The sequence below is a fragment of the Dendrobates tinctorius genome, unplaced genomic scaffold, assembly GCF_039654945.1.
Source record: "Dendrobates tinctorius isolate UK_male_01 unplaced genomic scaffold, ASM3965494v1 ptg000003l, whole genome shotgun sequence".
NCBI classification, from domain to species: domain Eukaryota; kingdom Metazoa; phylum Chordata; class Amphibia; order Anura; family Dendrobatidae; genus Dendrobates; species Dendrobates tinctorius.
The window spans coordinates 59675136-59697432 of NW_027361671.1; positions in this window are offsets into that span (position 1 = coordinate 59675136).

Here is a 22297-nt window from a genome sequence, read left to right on the forward strand (position 1 = left end):
GATGTGTCGTCATTTTCAGAAGTCAGATTCCAAAAGCGTTCCTCTCCATCCTGACCTGCTGCCCCAACTGATCCCATTATTTACTCCTGCACTTGGTGCCAGTGTGGTAATGGGCTAGGAGGGTTTAACCCCTTCCTGACATGAGACGTACTATCCCGTCCATGGGACCCGGGCCCCTATGCCCATGGACGGGATAGTACATCTACCGCGATCAGCGGCGCCCACGTGGTGAGCGCCGCTGATCACGGCCGGGTGTCAGCTGATTATCACAGCTGACACCCGGCACAATGTGTCAGGGGTGGTCACGGACCGCCCCCGACACGTTATCCCCTTGCACACATCAAACATGATCGCGGTGTACCGGGGGTTAAAGGGAAGCATCGGCAGGGAGGGGGCTCCCTCCTTGCTTCCCTGAGCCCCCCACGGCAGCGCAATGTGCAGCGCTGCTGCGGGGGGCTCCTTTCCTGCAGGCCCCCGAATCCAAGATGGTGACGGGGGCCTTCGGGGGCCTGCAGGAAGCTGGCTTCCTCAGTGCCTGCAAAGCGCAGGCATGAGGAAGCCTTCTGCAGTGCCTGTGACAGATTGCTGATCTGTTACAGTGATCTGTGATGTGACAGATCAGCGATCTGTCACAGGACAGTGATGTTCCACCTGGGACTATTTAATAAAGTAAAATAAAAATAAAAAAAAGTGTTAAAATAAATTAAAAAAAATCGCCAAATAAATTAGAAAAAAAAAAAAATATTCCCCCAAATAAATCCATTTTTTAGAAATAAAAAAAAAAACAATAAAAGTACACATATTAGGTATCGCTGCGTCCGTAACAACCTGCCCTATAAAACTGTCCCATTAGTTAACCCCTTTAGCGAACCCCTTAAAAAATAAAAATAAAAAACGAAGCAAAAAATAATGATTTATTATCATACCGCCAAACAAAAAGTGTAATAACACGCGATCAAAAAGATGCATATAAATATCCATTATACCGCTGAAAACGTCATCTTGTCCCGCAAAAAACGAGCCATGACACAGCATCATCAGCAAAAAAATAAAAAAGTTATAGCTCGCAGAATAAAGCGATGCAAAAATAATTATTTTTTATATAAAATAGTTTTCATTGCATAAAAACCGACAAAACATAAAAAAACAACCTAAATAAGGTATCTCTGTAAGCGTACTGACCCGAAGAATAAAACCGCTTTATCAATTTTATCGCACGCGGAACAGTGTAAACACACCCCCCCAAAAAGAAATTCATGAAACGCTGGTTTTTGTTCATTCTGCGTCCCAAAAATCGGAATAAAAAGTGATCAAAAAATGTCACATGCCCGAAAATGGTACCAATAAAAACGTCAACTCGTCCCGCAAAAAATAAGAGCTCTCAATATGTGGTGATGCAAAAACTATTTTTACAATAAAAAGCGTCTTTTAGCGTGTGACAGCTGCCAAACATAAAAACCGCCATAAATAGTAAATCAAACCACCGTTATCACCCCCATAGTTAGGGAAAAATAATAAAATAAAAAAAATGTATTTATTTCCATTTTTCCATTAGGGTTAGGGTTAGGGCTATGGTTAGGGTTAGGGCTAGGGTTAGGGCTGAGGTTAGGGTTAGGGCTGAGATTAGGGTTAGGGGTGTGTTGGGGTTCGGGTTGGAGTTAGAATTGGGGGTTTCCACTGTTTGGGCACATCAGGGCAAATGCAACATGGCGTCTGATCTCAATTCCAGCCAATTCTGAGTTGAAAAAGTCAAATGGTGCTCCTTCCCTTCCAAGCTCTGCCATGCGCCCAAACAGTGTTTTACCCCCACATGTAGGGTATCAGCCTACTCAGGTCAAATTGCAAAACAATTTTTGGGGTCCAATTTCTCCTGTTACCCTTAGGAAAATAAAAAATTGGGGGCAAAAATATCATTTTTGTGGAAAAAAAATATTTTTTTATTTTCACGTCCGAGCGTTATAAACTTCTGTGAAGCACTTGGGGGTTCAAAGTGCTCACCACACATCTAGATAAGTTCCGTGGGGGGCCTATTGTCCAAAATGGGGTCACTTGTGGGGAGTTTCAATAGTTTAGGTACATCAGGGGCTCTCCAAACGCACATGACACCCGCAGACCATTCCATCAAAGTCTGCATTCCAAAATGTCACTGCTTCCCTTCCAAGCCCCGACGTGTGTCCATACAGTAGTTTTCTCCCACATATGGGGTGTCAGCGTACTCATGACAAATTGGACAACTTTTGGGGTCCAATTTCTCCTGTTACCCTTGGGAAAATGAAAAAATTGGGGACTAATTGATCATGTTTGTGGAAAAAATACGATTTTTTTATTTTCATGCCCTGGCATTATAAACTTCTGTGAAGCCTTTGGGGGTTCAAAGTGCTCACCTCACATCTAGATAAGTTCCTTAGGGGGTCTAGTTTTCAAAATGGGGTCATTTGTGGGGGGTTTCCACTGTTTAGGTACATTAGGGGCTGTCCAAAGGCAACATGACACCCGCAGACCATTCCATCAAAGTCTGTATTCCAAAACGTCACTACTTCCCTTCCGAGCCCCGACGTGTGTCCATACAGTAGTTTTCTCCCACATATGGGGTATCAGCATACTCAGGACAAATTGAACAACAACTTTTGGGGCCCAATTTCTCCTGGTACCCTTGGAAAAATAAAAAAATGGTGACTAAAAGATCATTTATGTTGAAAAAAATACAAATTTTTTATTTTCATGCCCGGGCGTTATAAGCTTCTGTGAAGCACTGGGGGGTTGAAAGTGCTCACCACACATCTAGATAAATTCCTTGGGGGGTCTAGTTTACAAAATGGTGTTATTTGTTGGGGGTTTCCACTGTTTAGGTACATCAGGGGTTTTCCAATCACGACATGGTGTTCGATCTCAATTCCAGCCAAAAACGTCAAATGGTGCTGTTTCCCTTCTGAGCTCTGCCATGTGCCAAAATAGTGGTTTACCCCCACATGTGGGGTATCAGTGTACTCAGGACAAATTGCACAATAACTTTTAGGGTCCTGTTACCCTTGGAAAAATAAGAATTGAGGGTGAAAAGATCATTTTTGTGGAAAAAATATGATTTTTTAATTGTACGGCTTTATGTTATAAACTTCTGTGAAGCCCTTGGGGTTCAAAGTTCTCACCACACATCTAGATAAGTTCCTTAGGGGGTCTAGTTTCCAAAATGGTGTCATTTGTGGGGGGTTTCCACTGTTTTGGTACATCAGGGGTTTTTCAATCGCGACATAGTGTCCGATCTCAATTCCAGCCAAAAACGTCAAATGGCGCTGCTTCCCTTCCGAGCTCTGCCATGCGCCCAAATAGTGGTTTACCCCCACATGTGGGGTATCAGCGTACTCAGGACAAATTGCACAATAACTTTTAGGGTCCTGTTACCCTTGGAAAAATAAGAATTGAGGGTGAAAAGATCATTTTTGTGGAAAAAATATGATTTTTTAATTGTACGGCTGTATGTTATAAACTTCTGTGAAGCCCTTGGGGGTTCAAAGTTCTCACCACACATCTAGATATGTTCCTTAGGGGGTCTAGTTTCCAAAATGGGGTCATTTGTGGGGGGTTTCCACTGTTTTGGTACATCAGGGGTTTTCCAATCGCGACATGACGTCTGATCTCAATTCCAGCCAAAAACGTCAAATGGCGCTGCTTCCCTTCCGAGCTCTGCCATGTGCCCAAATAGTGGTTTACCCCCACATGTGGGGTATCAGCGTACTCAGGACAAATTGCACAATAACTTTTAGGGTCCTGTTACCCTTGGGAAAATAAAAATTGGGGTGAAAAGATCATTTTTGTGGAAAAAATATGATTTTTTAATTGTACCGCTGTACGTTATAAACTTCTGTAAAGCCCTTGTGGGTTCAAAGTTCTCACCACATATCTAGATAAGTTCCTTGGGGGTCTAGTTTCCAAAATGGTGTCACTTGTAGGGGCTTTCCACTGTTTAGGTACATCAGGAACTCTCCAAACGTGACATGGCGTCCGATCTGAATTCCAGACAATTTTGCATTGAAAAAGTCAAACGGCGCTCCTTCCATTCTGAGCTCTGCCATGCGCCGAAACAGTCGTTCCCCCCCACATATCAGGTATCAGCGTACTCAGGACAAATTGAACAATAACTTTTGCAGTCCAATTTCTCCTGTTACCCTTGGTAAAATAAAAAAATTGAACCTGAAGTTTTTTTTTTTGTGAAAAAAAGTTAGATGTTCATTTTTTTTTTAAATATTCAAAAAAATTCCTGTGATGCACCTAAAGGGTTAATAAACTTCTTGAATGTGGTTTTGAGTACCTTAAGGGGTGCAGTTTTTAGAATGGTGTCACTTTTTGGTATTTTCTATCATATAGACCCCTCAAAGTGACCTCAAATGTGATGTGGTCCTAAAAATAAAATGGTGTTGTAAAAATGAGAAATCGCTGGTCAACTTTTAACCCTAATAACTTCCTAATAAAAAAAAATTTTGGTTCCAAAATTGTGCTGATGTAAAGTAAACATGTGGGAAATGTTAGTTATCAAGTTTTTTGTGTGCTGTATCTCTGTGATTTAAGGGAATAAAATTTCAAAGTTGGAAAATTGCGAAATTTTCAAAATTTTCGCCAAATTTCCACTTTTCCCACAAATAAACGCAAGTTATTTGAATGAAATTTTACCACTAACATGAATTACAATATGTCATGAGAAAACAATGTCAGAATCACCGGGATCCATGGAAGCGTTCCAGAGTTATGACCTCATAAAGGTACAGTGGTCAGAATTGTAAAAATTGGCCCGGTCATGAACGTGCAAACCACCCTTGGGGGTGAAGGGGTTAAACTGGAAATTGTGCCATCATCACTGATGTTTACTACGAAGCAGGGGATGACAAGTCAGTGACATAATGGATCAGGATATCTTGTGTACTCTGAATTTATAAAGCTATATTATGCCCATTGCCCACCATATGAATATTCATTACCTTAGTCATCGCCATCGCTGCCAGTCCCTGCTTCTTCCTGCTTTCGCCAGCGTCATGTGACAGGCGCAGCAGCGATGACGACATTGCTGCTGCGCCAGTCATAGCCGGGTACAAGCAGGAAGAAGCAGGGACTGGAGGACGACAACGGTGACAGAGCGACGGAGGGTAAGAATGAATGATTTTTTATTTTAAGGTGGGCGGCAGCACCCTCAGATTTTCCGGTACGCCGTACCGGCGCGTACCCGAGCAAAAAAGCACTGGCTAACAGAATAAAGCAATGCAATAATAATAATATTATCTATAAAATAGTTTTAATTGTGTAAAAGCGTCAAAACCTAATAAGTAATATAAATCGGGTATCACTGTAATCATACTAACCCGAAGAATAAAGCTGCCTTGTCAATTTTACCACACAATTCTACTCCTCTTTGGTCAGACCTCATCTGGAATGCTGTGTGCAGTTTTGGGCACCACATTTTAAAAGGACATCAACAAATTGGAGCAAGTTCAGAGAAGAGCAACCAGAATGGTGACTGGTTTGCAAACCATTTTCTACGAGGAATGGATACAGGATTTGGGAATGTTTAGCTTGCAAAACAGAAAACTGAGAGGAGACTAAATAGCTGTCTTCAAATATCTCAAGAGCTGTCACATTTTAGAAGGATAATTTTTATTCTCATTTGCACAAGGAAACACTAGAAGCAATTTGATGAAACTGAATTGGAGGAGACACAGGTTAGATATTAGAAAAAAACTTTTTGACAGTGAGGGTGAACAATGAGTGGAACAGGCTGCCACGAGAGGCGGTGATTTCTCCTTCAATGGAAGTCTTCAAACAGATTCTGGACAGACATCTGTCTGGGATGATTTAATGAATCCTGCTTTGAGCAGGGGGTTGGACCAGATGACCGAGGAGGTCCCTTCCAATTCTACCATTCTATGATTCTATGACATGGAACAGCATAAAAAAAAACATTATTCCTAAAAAAAATCTGGATAGAAACCATTCAAAAAATGGTACCAATAAAAATGTCAACTCGTCTTGCAAAAAACAAGCCATCACATGACTCTGCCGGCCGATATATGGAAAAATTATAGCTCTAAAAATATGGTGATGCAAAAACTTATTTTTGAAAAAAAAGTGTTTTTAGTGTGTGACAGCTGCCAAACATAAAAACCTGATAGAAATCTGGTATCTCTGTAATCACACTGACCCAAAGAATAAAGTCGCCTAATTGCTTATACCGCACGAGGAATGGCATAAAAAATAAATAAAACCATTTCTTTACCTGCTGTTGATTTTTTCATTCTGCCTCCCAAAGATGACAGTAAGGCTCAGCTCACATTTATCCTGCACTCTGCACTGAGCACTCAGGCCAGTGTTTCCGTGTAATTCTCTGAAAATACGTTACTCAGATTGAACCGCCAACTGAAGATTTCCTATAATGAGGCAGATGAAGGCACTGTGGACGCTGTCTGACCTGTGATCCGGCAGTGTAGATTTTTTTATTAGGAGTGCATAAAAGTGCCTTCAGCCACAGTTTTGTGCACCTCTGAAAAAAGCACAATTGTGAACAGAAGCCAGACAGAGCCCAGAGTAACTCTGCTGTCTCATTATAGTGAGTGCCGGGGGTTTCATCTGAATTAGGTCACTCAGGATTTTAAAGGGAAACCCCGAAGTGAATGCTCAGCGTAGAGCACAGGATAGATGTGACCCCAAAGGTTATATAAAATTTCCCAATAAAAGCTTCAGCTCAATCCACTCAGGTCCGTCATCTATTAATGGAGATATAGGGGGCTTCCAAGTCATTGGTAGCACAAAGATTCTGGAAAAGCGAATTGACCCTCACTCACAAAATGAAATTCAGCAAATTCTGTGTTCCCAAAAACAAAGTCACCCCCCCCACAGTGTGCTTAGACTACAGCTAGTGCCCATATATTTTGTATTTATATCGCAATGAGAGCCTGAATAATTTAAGGGTGCATGAGCTGGGCACAATGTGCAGGTACTACATTGTACTGTTCACTACAATAACATTTTGCAATTTTCACTCAGCAACATTCACTGCTGCTTGTTTCTGGAAGACACCCATATAGTCAAAATCATCATGACCCCTGTAGATAAATTCCCAAAGGGGTATCATTTTCTAAATGGGGTCACTAGAATGGGGATTCTGCCCTTCTAGCACTTAGGAGCTATGTATATGGAGTCTTCAAACTATTGTAGAAAATTCTGCACTCCAGGATGACTCCAGTATAACAGTACTGCTTAGCCATATGGCGAAAATAGGGAGGAATAGAGCACTATTCCCTTCCTAGTCTCGCCATATGGTTAAACAGTACTGTACAGCCACTTATGGAGTATTTCTACATTCTGTAGAAATTGTGGGACACATTTTGGTGCCATTTTTCCCCATTTCGCAGTGTAAACATGTAAAATCTGGGGCTAAAACAAAATTTTGGTGGTATAAATGTAATTGCTTTTTTCTTCATTGCCCAATGATGTCAAATTCTGTGACCCATCTGGTGGATTATATAAAAAATGGTGCAAAAAGGACCATATCACAGAAAGAGTTATTTAAAAAGTAGAAGTCTTATTTAAACAAATTAAATATAAAAGTTTGACAAGTAAAACAACAGTTGGACCAAAAGATAAAATGGTACTAATCACATAAGATGTATAGATAAATATAAGTAGATTACTTCCATATATGAGCACTTGGCACAATGAATAGGTATATGGCCCAGATCTGGAAAAATCAAAAATAATGGGATAGCATAAATTTAAGTTTTCCAATATAAGTACTGGCATAAATATTGTGCACTAAAACTAGATAAGTAACATGTAAATAAAGATCTAATTATACAGTAATATAGCTAGTGGGAACAGTAGCAAGTATAGTGCAATTGCAAATGGAAGCAATCATAGTTAAAAGGTCTATGGTAATTACCCAAGCTCAGAGAGCATACCGGGTCGCCTTCTCGTATTAAGGTGCTTGCCTTCTTCCGGTGGAGTGGTGTCAATATGACTACTGCACCCCTAGATGAATTCATTGAGAGGTTTAGTTTGTAAAATGTAGTTTATTAGGGGTGGTTATGCTGTTCTGGCACATCTGTGGCTCTGCAAATGTGACATGGCACACTAAACCAGTCCAGCAAAATGTGAACTTCAATAGGTTGCTTCCCTTCTGATCTTTGCAATGTGCCTCAAAAGTAGTTTTCGACCACATATGGGGTATCAGTGTATGTAGAAGAAATTACACAACACATTTTGGGGTCCAATTTCTCTTGCTATTCTTGTGTAAAAAAAAATTGGGGCTAAAATAACATTTTTATGGTAAAAATATGATTTTTTTTATTTTCACTGCTCTACATTATAAACTTCTGTAAAGAAGCTGGGGGTTCAAGGTGCTCACTACACACCTAGATACATTCCTTGAGGGCTCTAGCTTCCAAAATTGTGTCACTTGTGGGAGTTTCCACTATTTAGGCAAATCAGAGCCTCAGGAAATGAGACATGATGTTGGCAGACCATTCCATCAAAGTCTGTGTTCCAAAGCATCACTCCTTCTTTTCTGAGCCCTGCTGTGAGCCTATACAGTAGTTTAACCCCACATATGACATATCTGTGTACTCAAGAGAAACTACACAAAACATTTTTGGGTCAATTTTATTCTGCTACCCTTGTGAAAATAAAAAAAAATGGGGCTAAATTATATTTTTGTGGAAAAAATGTGATTTTTTTATGGGGGGTTCCAGGAGCTTATCACACATCTAGATAAGTTCCCTGGGGGGTATATTTTCTGAAATGGTGTCATTTGTTTGCGGTTTCCATTGTTTAGGCACATCAGGGGCTCTCCAAATGTGACATGGTGTATGCTAATTATTCCAGCAAATTTAACATTCAAAAAGTCAAATAGCTCTACTTCTTTCCAAGCCTTGCTGTGCCCCAAACCATAGTTTTCCCAACATATGGGTATATGGGGTATTGGCACACTCAGGAGATATTGCACAACAAAATATATGGTGCAATGTCTCCTGTTACCATTGTAAAAATGCAACATTTGGTGGTAAAAAACAATTTTGTAGGGAAACTATGATTTTTTTTATTTTCACGGCTCAATGTTATAAACCTTTGTGATACACCTTGCCGTTCATGGTGCTTATCACACATCTAGATAAGTTCTCTGAAAGGTCAAGTTTCCAAAATGGAATTACTTGTGGGGGTTTCCACTGGTTAGGCACAGCAGGGGCTTTCCAAATGCGACATGATGTCCGTTAATTATTCCAGCAAATTTTGCATTCCAAAATTCAAATGGTGCTCCTTCCCTTCCAAGCCCTGCTGTGTGCCCAAACAGAAGTTTTCCCACACCCACACATATGGGGTATCGGCGTACTCATGAGAGATCACTTTGCGAAAATGCAAAATTTGATGCTAAAAATAAAAAAACATTTTGGTGGGGAAATGTTTTTTCTCAGGCTCAACGTTATAAACTTTGGTGAAGCACCTGGGGGATCAAAGTGCTCACTACACATTTAGATAAGTTTCCTAAGGGGTCTAGTTTCCAAAATTATGTCACTTGTGGGCAGTTTCCACTGTTTAGGCACATCACGGGCTTTCCAAAGGCAACATGCTGTACAGTAACATAGCAACATAGTAAACAAGGCCGAAAAAAGACATTTGTCCATCTAGTTCAGTCTATATTCCGACCAAACAAGAAAATACCGAAGAGGACCCGTGGACAAGAGAAAACCAGACAAGATATATTGAACCCCTGATGAAGGATTAATTCCGAAACGTGCGTCGGGGAGCACAATTGTGGGACGTGCTGGACCTCAAAGGTATACTTATTTTTGCATTTTCATTCAAAGCATTTTTTATTCCTAGCGATATTTGCACAGCAATGTAGTGTAGTCCTTGTTGCACACTGCACTTCAGCAAGCAGTGGTTTTATCTAAACTTCATATTGGTGCACGGCACTTTATATACTACATCACTTCAGCTTTGTACAGCAATCCTTTGCAATCCTTCCTCTCCTCCTTTGTTTTTTGCACTGGCACACTGCACTTTAGCAAGCAGTGTTTTTATATAAGTTGATTCACTTTACACCATTCACTGTTCATGTGACCATTATTTGTTACAAATTTTCACTATATTAATCGATCTTTAAAACACTGAATTTTTTTCACAGTATTATACAATTTTTATTAAGAGGAATTTATCATTCTTTCATTTTTTTATTTTAATATAAAAATTTTTTTTTAGGAATATTAAAATATATATGAATGCATATGTAAATACCATATAATTGGTCCAAGCTATATAATAATTCTTTTATATTGTGTAAAATTGTCCCACTTGTGCTTAGTGTTTTTTATATATTAATTTTATGGTATTTTATACCACCATCTATGTATTATTAATAAAGGTATCTATTAAGATTATATCTTGTCTGGTTTTCTCTTGTCCACGGGTCCTCTTTGGTATTTTCTTGTTTGGTTGTTTACAACTAGTGGGTTCACCACTTACCTTCATTGAACACTGGTGGTAGTACATTTAAACAATATAGCACTTATTACTATGATTATTATTTAAATTGCGTAGATATATCCTAAATATTCAGTGTTCGTGTGTCTTCTCTCAGTCTATATTCCGTCAGAATAAATCCCCAGATCTACGTCCTTCTAAAGAACCTAATTATTGTAGGATACAATATTGTTATGCTCCAGGAAAACAGTCCGGCTTCTTTTGAACCCCCCTCGACTGAGGTCACCATCACCACTTCCTCAGGAAAGGAATTCCAGATTCTCACTGCCCTAATGGTAAAGAATCCTCTTCTATGTTGGTGGAAAAACCTTCTCTCTTTCAGATGCAAAGAATGCCCCTTTGGGCCGTTACCTTCCTTGGTATAAACAGATCCTCGGAGAGATATTTGAATTGTCCCCTTATATACTTATACATGGTTATTAGATCGCCCTTAGTCGTCTTTTTTTTTTTTTACTAAGAAATCATAATTCAGCTAATCTCTCTGGGTATTGTGCGCTAATTATTCCAGCAAATTTTACATTCAAATAGTCAAATGGCGCTCCTTCCTTTCCAAGCCCTGCCATGTACCCAAATAGTAGTGTTCCTCCACATATGTGGTATTGGCATGGTTAGGAAAAATTGCACAACACATTTTTGGTTCATTTGTTCATGCTATCCTTGCAAAAATTAAAAAAATGAGTCTAAATAAAAAAAAATTGTCACAAAAAGTCAAATGTTAATTTTTCCCTTCAACATTCTAAAAGTTCCTGAATTTTTGTGAAGCACATGAAGGGTTAGTAACATCTTGAATATGGTTTTGAGCACTTTGAGGGGTGAAGTTTTTAGAATGGTGTCACTTTTGGGTATTTCTGACATATAGGCCACTCAAAGTCACTTCAAATGTGATGTGGTCTCTAAAAAAATGGTTTGTAAATTTTGTTGGAAAAATTAGAAATCACTAGACAACTTTTAACCCCTCTTAACAAAAAAATGTTTAAAAATTGTGCTGATGTAAAGTAGACATATGGCAAATGTTATTTATTAACTATTTTGTGTGATATAACTCTCTGATTTAAGCATAGAAATTAGAACTTTGAAAATTGTTAAATTTTTCAAATTTTTGCAAAATTTCCACTTTTTTCACAAATAAATTCAAATTATATCAAATTAATTTTACCACTTTAATAAAGTACAATATGACTCCTGGATACCCGCGGTTTACCTTGGAAACCAGCGTGTACGCCAGTGATTGCTGGTCTCTCGCTGCCACATGCAGTGATGCGTGCTGGCCAGCGGGAGACCAGCGATCGAAAAATGTCCCAGGCCGATCGAGCATGATCAGCGATACCCGGCAGGCGGGCCGGTCGCTGATCCCCGTCACACACAGCGATATCGCTGGTGAGATCGTTGTGGCGTCACAAAATCAGCGATCTCACTAGCGAGATCGCTGTGTGTGACAGGTCCTTTAGTCTCACTTTAGAGGTAGTATGTGTAGAAATTATTTTCCAATGAAAAGGGAAAGTGATCTAAATGTATAGGGTTTTAAAATGTGTCATATAATTCATTTATGTTCATGGTAAACATTTATCAGTAGTTATACGTAAGCAATGTGGATGCATCATTAGTAACTAAGTATACATTTCCCTTTTTTGGATCTTAGTTATCAATTACATTTGTGTCATTCTTTGTTGCATGTTCATTGATTTTAAAAGATCTTCAAGATACATAGAAAAATTTTTTCAACTTCTTTATAAAGTGTTTCTAAAATCAAAAGAACCAGAAACAAACACATAAAATAATACAGTAGGGTTTAAGTCTTTTTGTTCAAATTTCCTTGCTGTGTGAAAAATATTCAGAATTGAGAGTCCTCAGTGGTTGAAATCTTGCTGTGTGAAATCATTTGTGCAATAATGAATAGTCTCCAGAGACTGCATTACTGGCATACCAATGTAATAAGTAGGCAGTAACAATCAGCTAGAGATTGGTAATCTTTGATCAATCCACTCTCTGCATTCTAATAACAGCATTTGCACAAATTTGCAGATGTTCTGAAGTGAAAAGTTTTCAATAGCTGAATGACTAACAGATCCTAGAAATAAAAGGTTTCTAATAGTAAAATGCAGAAACAAACATTAAGCAGCTGCAGACTTTAATTTTCGGAGTTAGTTGACATTTGCAAGCTGACCGCCTTTTAAAGAAAATGATATCATTCCCACCAAGCTTAATGATAATCAACAGACTGATAAAGAACATTCTGCTGACAATCATCGTCTGGCCAAATCATTTAACTCTGCTGTTGCCATTGAAGCATTCATGAGTTTTAAACAAATTTGGCACATTTATTTTTCGGAGTGTAGGAGATATTTTTTGCAGTTTTCTGATAAGATTGCCCAGATGTTCTGATTCCACCTCTAATTGGTTAACAGTAAGAGGCTTCCACAAGTGTGGCGGCACCAGGTGTAATATATGCCACTTTGCGTTGAACCACAAAATTTTTTTTAGATATTTCACACAATAAATCATCAGATATCCAGTTTTATTAACTGTGATACTAAACATGTGGTTTATTGCATTCACTGCTCTTCATGTCAAGTTAAATACATCGGTTGCATGATCCTTAAATTAAAAAAGAGGATCACCGAACATATCGCTAACATCAATGCCAACAATAGCTCCTATATTCTGGAGCAACAAAACATTTTGTTTCTATCCATAAGGGCGACCTCACTAATTTTACATGTTTTGCCATAGAAAATTTCAGTTTTCCCATACAAGGAGGGTACCAGAATAAACATTTATTGATGAGGAAGGCTTATGGGATATTGCTCTTAGATACAAAATTTCCCAAGGGAATGAATTATAAAAATGATTTGTTCTATATCTATTGATTCGATTACGCATTCAACGTCCATTCCTCATTTGTTTTGTGTTACATCTGCTGCATTTCATTAATCAATTAATTTTATTTGCTCTGATTGGTGCTTGTTCCTTATTTATCCCTGTCTGTATGTTCTCACTATATCCTATGACCAAGGGCACACTGTTGCGCCAGAAACATGTCAGGTTGTTTTTATCATTTTATTTTAATCATGTCCAAATAAACTTTTTTTCATTTTAACTGGTGTTAAACTCCCACTATGAGGGATAGATCCCAAGCATTGCCTGGTGCTGTGGTCTCCCATTCTGGTCCGGCCGCTACAAGTGCTGCTCAGCACAGACGTCGTTCCCAGCGTCTTGCTCAGGCTCGTGGTGTTCATTTGGTTACTGCTGGCTTTTCAGGCAAATCTATGGTAACCAGCGATATGCAGGTGCAGCCTGACGCTTGGGAGTCTAAGTCCAGAGTTCACCCGAATGAACATATCCATGATGTGGCGTCTGCTCATTGGTGGTCGGACGTTTACTGCTCTGGTGAGGTGGCAGCTCCAGATTGGCCCACAGGCGATGCCTCAGTCAACTGGGCATGAATGTTTGGGGTGGAGCCTAGTCTATAAAAGGCTCCCAGCGGCACACGCGGGCGCGCTAGTATCACTTGTGTGGTGTATGTGAGTGGATACTGTTACGTGTTACAGAACCACTCAGCACCCAGAATATGTTGTGCAGTTATATGCATGTATAATAGGTTCCATGTGAGATGCATGTCCCTAATGCATCAGTTCACAGGCTGCGCCCCTGGGCAGACTGGACACGATATTCTCCTTTTGTCCGCCCTCCCCCACCTTTGTAATTTCCACAGTAAACATCGGCAGGCTCCGGCCACCTGCGGCTTTTGTAATGCATGTCTGGCCTGCCGCTTTTCTATTGGCCTGCCCTCTGTATCTGTGTGATATATTCTGTGTCCTGTGAGTAAAGTGTTGTCAGACTGGAAATACATGGAGAAGCAGTGATCTTTTATATGGGCCCATGTAACCAAGGAATTCCAGCCAGCGTCATTCATTCAGACTCCAGCCAATGCAGAGCGGACCTCTGAAAACATGGGGTGGTACTGAAAGAGGTACCCCAGCTTGGTAGACCCCGTTACAGATACTCTACCACTCTGGTTGCATGTTCTAGTGTGTCGCTCTATACGCAGAGAAGTACTTTCTGGGCAGGTAGGGTTAGGACTTTGTAATTACTCCTTGGCTTAGCACCAGTTTCATGTGTGCGGTTAGCACAGTTGAGTTACTGGGCAAGTCCAACCCTCAGACTCGACTTCTCTGAGAGAGCGATAGGATAATGCACCTAGCGCCACTTGAGTTCATTTCAGTTTCTCCGCTTTTGCTTCCCGTGCGTGGTTAGCACAATTTACTTGTAGAGTGTTTTCTACCTTTGAGCTACTTCCCCTGTGATGTTTAATGGTGTTCAGTAGGCTAATTGCTTCTTGCAATAACACTCCGTGCAGTAACTGAGCTGGGTACTCTGAGTCCTGTTCACACTGTGTGATATGTAACACAGTGTGTCTAAGGTGATCGCTCACTGGTTAACTTTTGTTCACTAGCAGCAGTTTATATCTCTGCATGGAGGACCCCAGGTTGCAATTGCACTCTACTATTATTTTTATTTTGTGTAATCCACCAACCCTTACAGCTAGCCGGTGTGCCGGAAACTTATCCTTCCTTTTCCTACAATATTTTCTAATGTCATTACATTTATCAAAACAAAGGAAAGATGAGGAATGAAGAAAGGGGGATTTGCTAAAGCAGTCATATAAGGAGAGCTGATAAGGACAGGAACTATATGAAGTATGTCCAGAATTCAGAAGAACATAGTGCTATACTACAGTGGGGAAAAAAGTATTTAGCCAGCCACCAATTGTGCAAGTTCTCCCACTTAAAAAGATGAGAGAGACCTTTAATTCACATCATTGGTAGAAAATCAACTTGTCTGATTTGGCAAGATTTATTTTTCAAATTATGGTGGAAAATAAGTATTTGGTCATTAACAAAAGTTCATCTCAATATTTTGTTATATATCCTTTGTTGGCTATGACAGATTTCAAACGTTTTCTGTAAGACTTCACAAGGTTGGTACACACTGTTGGTGGTATGTTGGCCCATTCCTCCACGCAGATCTCCTCAGTGATGTTTTGGGCTTGTCACTGGGCAACACAGACTTTCAAATTCCTCCAAAGGTTTTCTATGGGGTTGAAATCTGGAGACCAGCTAGGCCACTCCAAGACCTTCATATTCTTCTTAAGAAGCCACTCATTCACTGCCCTGGCGGTGTGCTTGGGATCATTATCATGCTGAAAGACCCATCCACATTTCCTCTTCAATGCCCCATTTGCAGTATCGGAATGCTCAACAATACTCACGATACATGGCCCCATTCATTCTTTCATGTACACTGATCAGTCGTCCTGGTACCTTTGCAGAGAAACCGCCCCAAACCATAATGTTGCCAAACCCATGCTTCACAGTAGGTATGGTGTTCTTTGGATGCAACTCACCATTCTCTCTCCTCCAAACATGACAAATTTTGTTTCTACCAAACAGTTCTACTTTGGTTTCATCAGACCATAAGACATTCTCCCAATACACTTCTCGATAATCCAAATTCTCTCAAGCAAACTTCAGACGGGCCTGGACATGTACTGGCTTAAGCAGGGGGACACATCTGGCACTGCAGGATCTGAGTCCTTGGTGGCTTAGTCTGTTACTGATGGTAGCCATTGTTACTGTGGTCCCAGCTCTATGCAGGTCATTCACTAGGTCCCCCAGTGTGGTTCGGAGATTTTTGCTCACCGTTCTTGTGATCATTCTGACCCCATGGGGTGAGATCTTGCATGTAGCCCCAGATCGAGGGAGATTATCAGTGGTCTTGTATGTGTTCCATTTTCATATTATTGCTCTCACAGTTGATTTCCTCACACCAAGCTGCTTGCCTTTTGCAGATTCAGTCTTCCCAGCTTGGTGCAGGCTACAATTTTGATTCTGGTGTCCTTTGACAGCTCTTTGGTCATCACAATAGTGGAGTTTGGAGTGTGATTGTTTGAGGTTGAGGAAAGGTGTCTTTTATACTGATAACAAGTTCAAACAGGTGCCACTACAACAGGTAATTAGTGGAGGACAGAGGAGTCTCTTTTAAAGAAGAAGTTACAGGTCTTTGAGAGCAAGAAATCTTGCATGTTTTTAAGTGACCAAATACTTATTTTCCACGATAATTTGCAAAATAAGGCTGGTTTCACATTTGCGTTTTTTAGCGCTGGAAAAAAACGCATACGTGCGCATGCGATTTTTCCCCTATATTTAACATGGGTGCGCATACATGCGCGCTTGTAAGCGCATGTATGCGATTTTCATGCGCTGCGTTTTTTTGGGGTGTGCGTTGGTGTTTTCCAGACGCTGCATGTTGCATTTTTTGGCCCTGGAAAAAAGCGCATGCGCACGTATGCGCACGTTTTGCGCTAAAAATGGCCATTATAGCCTATGGATGCGCATACGTGCGCACTGGCATGCGCAGGTATGCGATTTTTTAGCGCTGCGTTTTTTGGGTGGTGTCCACTTTTTATCCTAGTTAGAATCTTCTAAAGTCAAAAAAAAAAAGTCTATATAAAGGAGGTGCCTGCCAAAACTCTGCCACTACTACACTGAGAGATTGAAGAGCAGACAGTCAACCAAGAACCCATTATATCAGCGAAGAATGTGAGTATATTACATTATATGCCTGTCCTTTTAAATTATGTATGTACTAATGATTTTTATTATTTTTACATGCAGTATGTCTTCAGAATCAGAGTATTCCCCATCGCGGCAGGAATTGGCGCAAGCAGACCGTGAGGTGATTATTTTCGTGCATCTGGTAAGTATATCTGCTGCTTCTCCAAATCTCTTACGTTTTTTTCAACTTTCTTAAGACATCGTCATCATCATCTGCGGACGGCACTAGTGAGGGCGAAGAGCAGGAGCAGCGAAGCCAAGTCCCGGTGGTGATACGGAATGTAAGTATCAAATGATTTGTAATGTTCTTTATTTTTTATCTTCTATTTTTACTCATTTTTTTGTTTCTTTTTTTGTAACTTTTTATTCAATTTAAATTTGATTATTCTAATGAATGTGTTTTGTCTAGGTTCCACAACGGGATGAAGATGTCTACCTGGATAATGAGCAGCTCATCAGCCTGGTCCAGGAGCGTTCGCCGTTGTGGGACAGCCGTGACCGGCTGTACAAGGACAATGTGGTGACCCGGCGGCTATGGAATGAGGTGGCCGCAGCGTTGATGGATGGCTGGGACAGCGCCACAGCATCCTCCAAAAAGGCGTTTAGTGAGTATTTCCCTGCTCTGTATTGTGCCGCAGTGACTGTTGTCCTTGACGGCACTGTTGGGTTTCGTGCTAGGCGTATTCTAGCAGGAAACCCAACAGTGTCATCGGGGTCTACAGTGACTGCTTTGAGTATTGTATTGCTAGATTGTGCCGCAGTGACTGTTGTCCTTGACGGCACTGTTGGGTTTCGTGCTAGGCGTATTCTAGCAGGAAACCCAACAGTGTCATCGGGGTCTACAGTGACTGCTTTGAGTATTGTATTGCTAGATTGTGCCGCAGTGACTGTTGTCCTTGACGGCACTGTTGGGTTTCGTGCTAGGCGTATTCTAGCATGAAACCCAACAATTTCATCGGGGTCTACAGTGACTGCTTTGAGTATTGTATTGCTAGATTGTGCCGCAGTGACTGTTGTCCTTGACGGCACTGTTGGGTTTCGTGCTAGGCGTATTCTAGCAGGAAACCCAACAGTGTCATCGGGGTCTACAGTGACTGCTTTGAGTATTGTATTGCTACATTGTGCCGCAGTGACTGTTGTCCTTGACGGCACTGTTGGGTTTCGTGCTAGGCGTATTCTAGCAGGAAACCCAACAGTTTCATCGGGGTCTACAGTGACTGCTTTGAGTATTGTATTGCTACATTGTGCCGCAGTGACTGTTGTCCTTGACGGCACTGTTGGGTTTCGTGCTAGGCGTATTCTAGCAGGAAACCCAACAGTTTCATCGGGGTCTACAGTGACTGCTTTGAGTATTGTATTGCTACATTGTGCCGCAGTGACTGTTGTCCTTGACGGCACTGTTGGGTTTCGTGCTAGGCGTATTCTAGCAGGAAACCCAACAGTGTCATCGGTGTCTACAGTGACTGCTTTGAGTATTGTATTGCTACATTGTGCCGCAGTGACTGTTGTCCTTGACGGCACTGTTGGGTTTCGTGCTTGGCGTATTCTAGCAGGAAACCCAACAGTGTCATCGGGGTCTACAGTGACTGCTTTGAGTATTGTATTGCTACATTGTGCCGCAGTGACTGTTGTCCTTGACGGCACTGTTTTTTTTTATCAACAGTGGACAAAGTCCGAACACGTTGGCGTTCGATCAAGGACCGCTTCAACAGTGATGTTCGTGCTGAGGGCCAGGTTCGCAGTGGATCTGCGTCAAGGACCAGAACTAGATACTATCACGCGTTGCAGTTCCTAAGACCGGTCCTTGCCACAAGATTGTAAGTATTATACATTTTGGGTTTTTATTTTTATTAATCTGTGTTTTTCTAATCCACAGCTGATGCTTCTTGTAAAGGCATGGTAGTAATGATTTTCCTTTCTTCCACAGCACCTGGAGCAGCACCCTGCAACCTGGCCCTGGAGCGGTCCTTCCTCGGACGTCCTCTGACCCGTCCCAGCCATCCGACAGCCAGGAAGCACCTTGCAGGTCAGCCACACACACAGCTGGTGACCAGGAAGCTGGGCCATCAGGTGTTCCCCTGTCCCAGGTCTCTGCCACTGGTTATGCGGGCACTACCCGCCAGCGGCAGAGGGCCTTGGACAGGAATGTCTTGCCCGAGTTTATGCATTTGAGCGAGACATTTAATTCCAGCCTCAAGTCACTGTCCGACAGAGTTGAAAGCGGTTTTGCACTCATGGAACGTGGTTTTAACCACTTTGAACACCGCTTCAATTCTGTAGAACAGCGCCTTGACCGTCTGGAGGCCGACCTCAACAGACCAGCACACCATTTTTTTAGTAAGATTGAAAAGGGCATGGCGGAACACCTTAGTCCTGATCAACAGCTGAATGTGCTGCAGGCCTGCAACAATGCTTTCTTGCAGGCTATGCAGCATAATCGGTACGGTCAGCAGTCAGTGGTGTCCTTTCCACCTGTGCCACCATTGACTCGCTTCACCTCACTACCGACTTGTGCTGCATACCACTGCACGGACACCTCTATTCAAAGCCAGGACACCCACCGTTACACCACCACAAGTCTGAGTGCAGCTGGTCACTTCACCGACACCACCATGGCAAGCGCTGCTCCTGTCTGGAGCACCACCGCCAATCCCATGCATGCGTGGAGCTCAGCCACCACTAGGCAAACATGGAACAGCCCTGCCGCTACAACAACATGTAGTAGCCCTGCCACCACCACTCTGCAAACCTGGGCCATCACTGCCGCCACCAGTCCTCCTGCAAGGACGAGCACTGACAACAAAGAGCAGCATCAGCCACCTCAGCAGCAGCAGCCAACTCAGCAGCAGCAGCCACCTCAGCAGCAGCCGCCACCTCAGCAGCAGCAGCCACCTCAGCAGCAGCCGCCACCTCAGCAGCAGCAGCAACCACCTCAGCAGCAGCAGCCACCTCAGCAGCAGCCGCCACCTCAGCTGCAGCCGCCACCTCAGCAGCAGCCGCCACCTCAGCAGCAGCAGCCATACCAGCAGACGGGGGACCTACATTCCATATTTGCCCCTACTTCAAGGCGAAATCAATCAAGGCGGGCATTGGGCCAAAGTCGGTCCAGGCACACAAGCCTACGGCGACATGCCATTACAACTAATGTAACTGAACAGATTTCCTCTCCTACAAGTGTTCCAAGTTTAATTCCCTTAACTGGACTACCTTCCCCCACAAGTTTTGTTGCCCCTTCCCCTCAAACACCGTCTTCAACTGCAAGTGTTGCATATTCCCTGCACACCCCCAAATTGAAACCATCTGCCCCCAAACGCCGTAAAAAATAATTTTTAGTTTTTTTTTGTGATAAAAAATAAATTAACATTTGTGGTTCACCATTAATAAGTTTCATTAATGTTGTTTGCGCCGCTCACACACACTGATGGGTAAATACATGTTAAAAACCAACCCAAGGGCTAGTATAGTCATATGTGAAATAACATGGACTAGTATAGTCATTCCAAGGCCTAGTGTAATAACTCTAGTTTTACCAAATAGAATCTGGTTTCATGAAAAACAAACTGTTGAAACTTGTCTAAAAAATAAGTTTCTTTCTAGTTTCACCAGTTTGTTTTTTGTGAAACAAGATGCTAGGCCTTGGTATGACTATACTAGGCCGTGGTATTTCACATATTACTATACTACTAGCCCCAAGGCCTACTATACTCATATTTGAAATACCACGGCCTAGTATAGTCATTCCAAGGCCTAGTGTAATAACTTGTAATGGAGCAGATTACATGAGCAGATTACATTCATCCACTCAATGCTGACTTGTATTCCCCATGGACTTTCATTGGGGTTGGGTTTTGAGGGTTGTGTTTTGAGAAAATCACATACTTTTTTTTCAACTAGTTGCACAATTTTCTCTTGAAAAAAAATGGTTTCCTGATTCATGGCCTGCAGCTTTGCTCATTCCAATATATTTCACGCAGACTAGCAATGCTGCATTTTAACTCGTATGTGTATTTACCTGCCCAGGTGTGTGAACATAACAAAATTCAGTTATACATGGGAAGTTTTTTAATTAATTGGAGTTTAAAAAATATAGTGCACTCAGTAATGGTATCAAATAAGGATTTTTATTACCATAAACAACAACATTACACCATTTCATCTTGCCAGTGCACCCGTCCTACATCAGAAATAAAGTAGGCCGCAAATTTGTCCCTCATTTGGCCAACTTCAACGGATGACCTGAGAGTGTGCTGAGTGAATTCAGGCAATGGGTTAGGAGCATCATCGTCCAGTTCAAAGGTCGGGTGCTCTTTAGCCATCACAAAGTTATGTAGAACCACACAGGCCTTCACCACCTCATCGACTGTTTCAAGTTTAAGATTAATGGCCGTGCCCAGAATTCGCCATCTGGAAACAAGAATCCCAAAAGCACACTCGACAGTTCTTCTGGCCCTGGTCAGCCTGTAATTAAAAAATTTTTTGGTGTGGTCCAAGTCCCGGCTGGAGTAGGGTTTCAGTAAGTTTCCGCACATTTGAAAAGCCTCATCGCCAACCATTGCAAAGGGCAGTGGCGGAGCTTCGGTGTGAGGAAGAGGCCGTGGCATAGGGAAATTAAATTGGTTGCCATACAACCTCCGGCCCATGTCTGAGTTTTTAAAAGCCTGCGAGTCATTACCACGGCCAAATGCTCCAATGTCCACTGCTACAAACATACATCCGGCATCCGCAATTGCAATGAGTACTATTGAAAAGTACTTTTTGTAATTATAGTACTCAGATCCCGTTCTTTGGGGTTTGATGATCCGTATGTGTTTCCCATCAACAGCTCCCAAACAGTTGGGAAAATTGCATACTGTCCAGAATTTGTCAGCAATTTCCATCCACTTTTCAGCGGTGGGCAGGGGCATAAATTCTGGGCAAAGAACATTCCAGAGAGCCCGGCAGGTGTCAGCAACAATTCCAGACAAGGTAGAGATTCCAATACGGTACTGGAAGTGTAGTGAGGATAGGGTTTCTCCAGTCGCCAGGAATCTGTGAACAGACAAAGAAGTAAAATTAATATTTATGTATATTATTTTTAAAAACTATAAAAAAAAATATTAGTACATTCACGAAAACTAATTACCCAAGGTTTTGAATACTAAATTTACAAAAAAAAACATCAGACC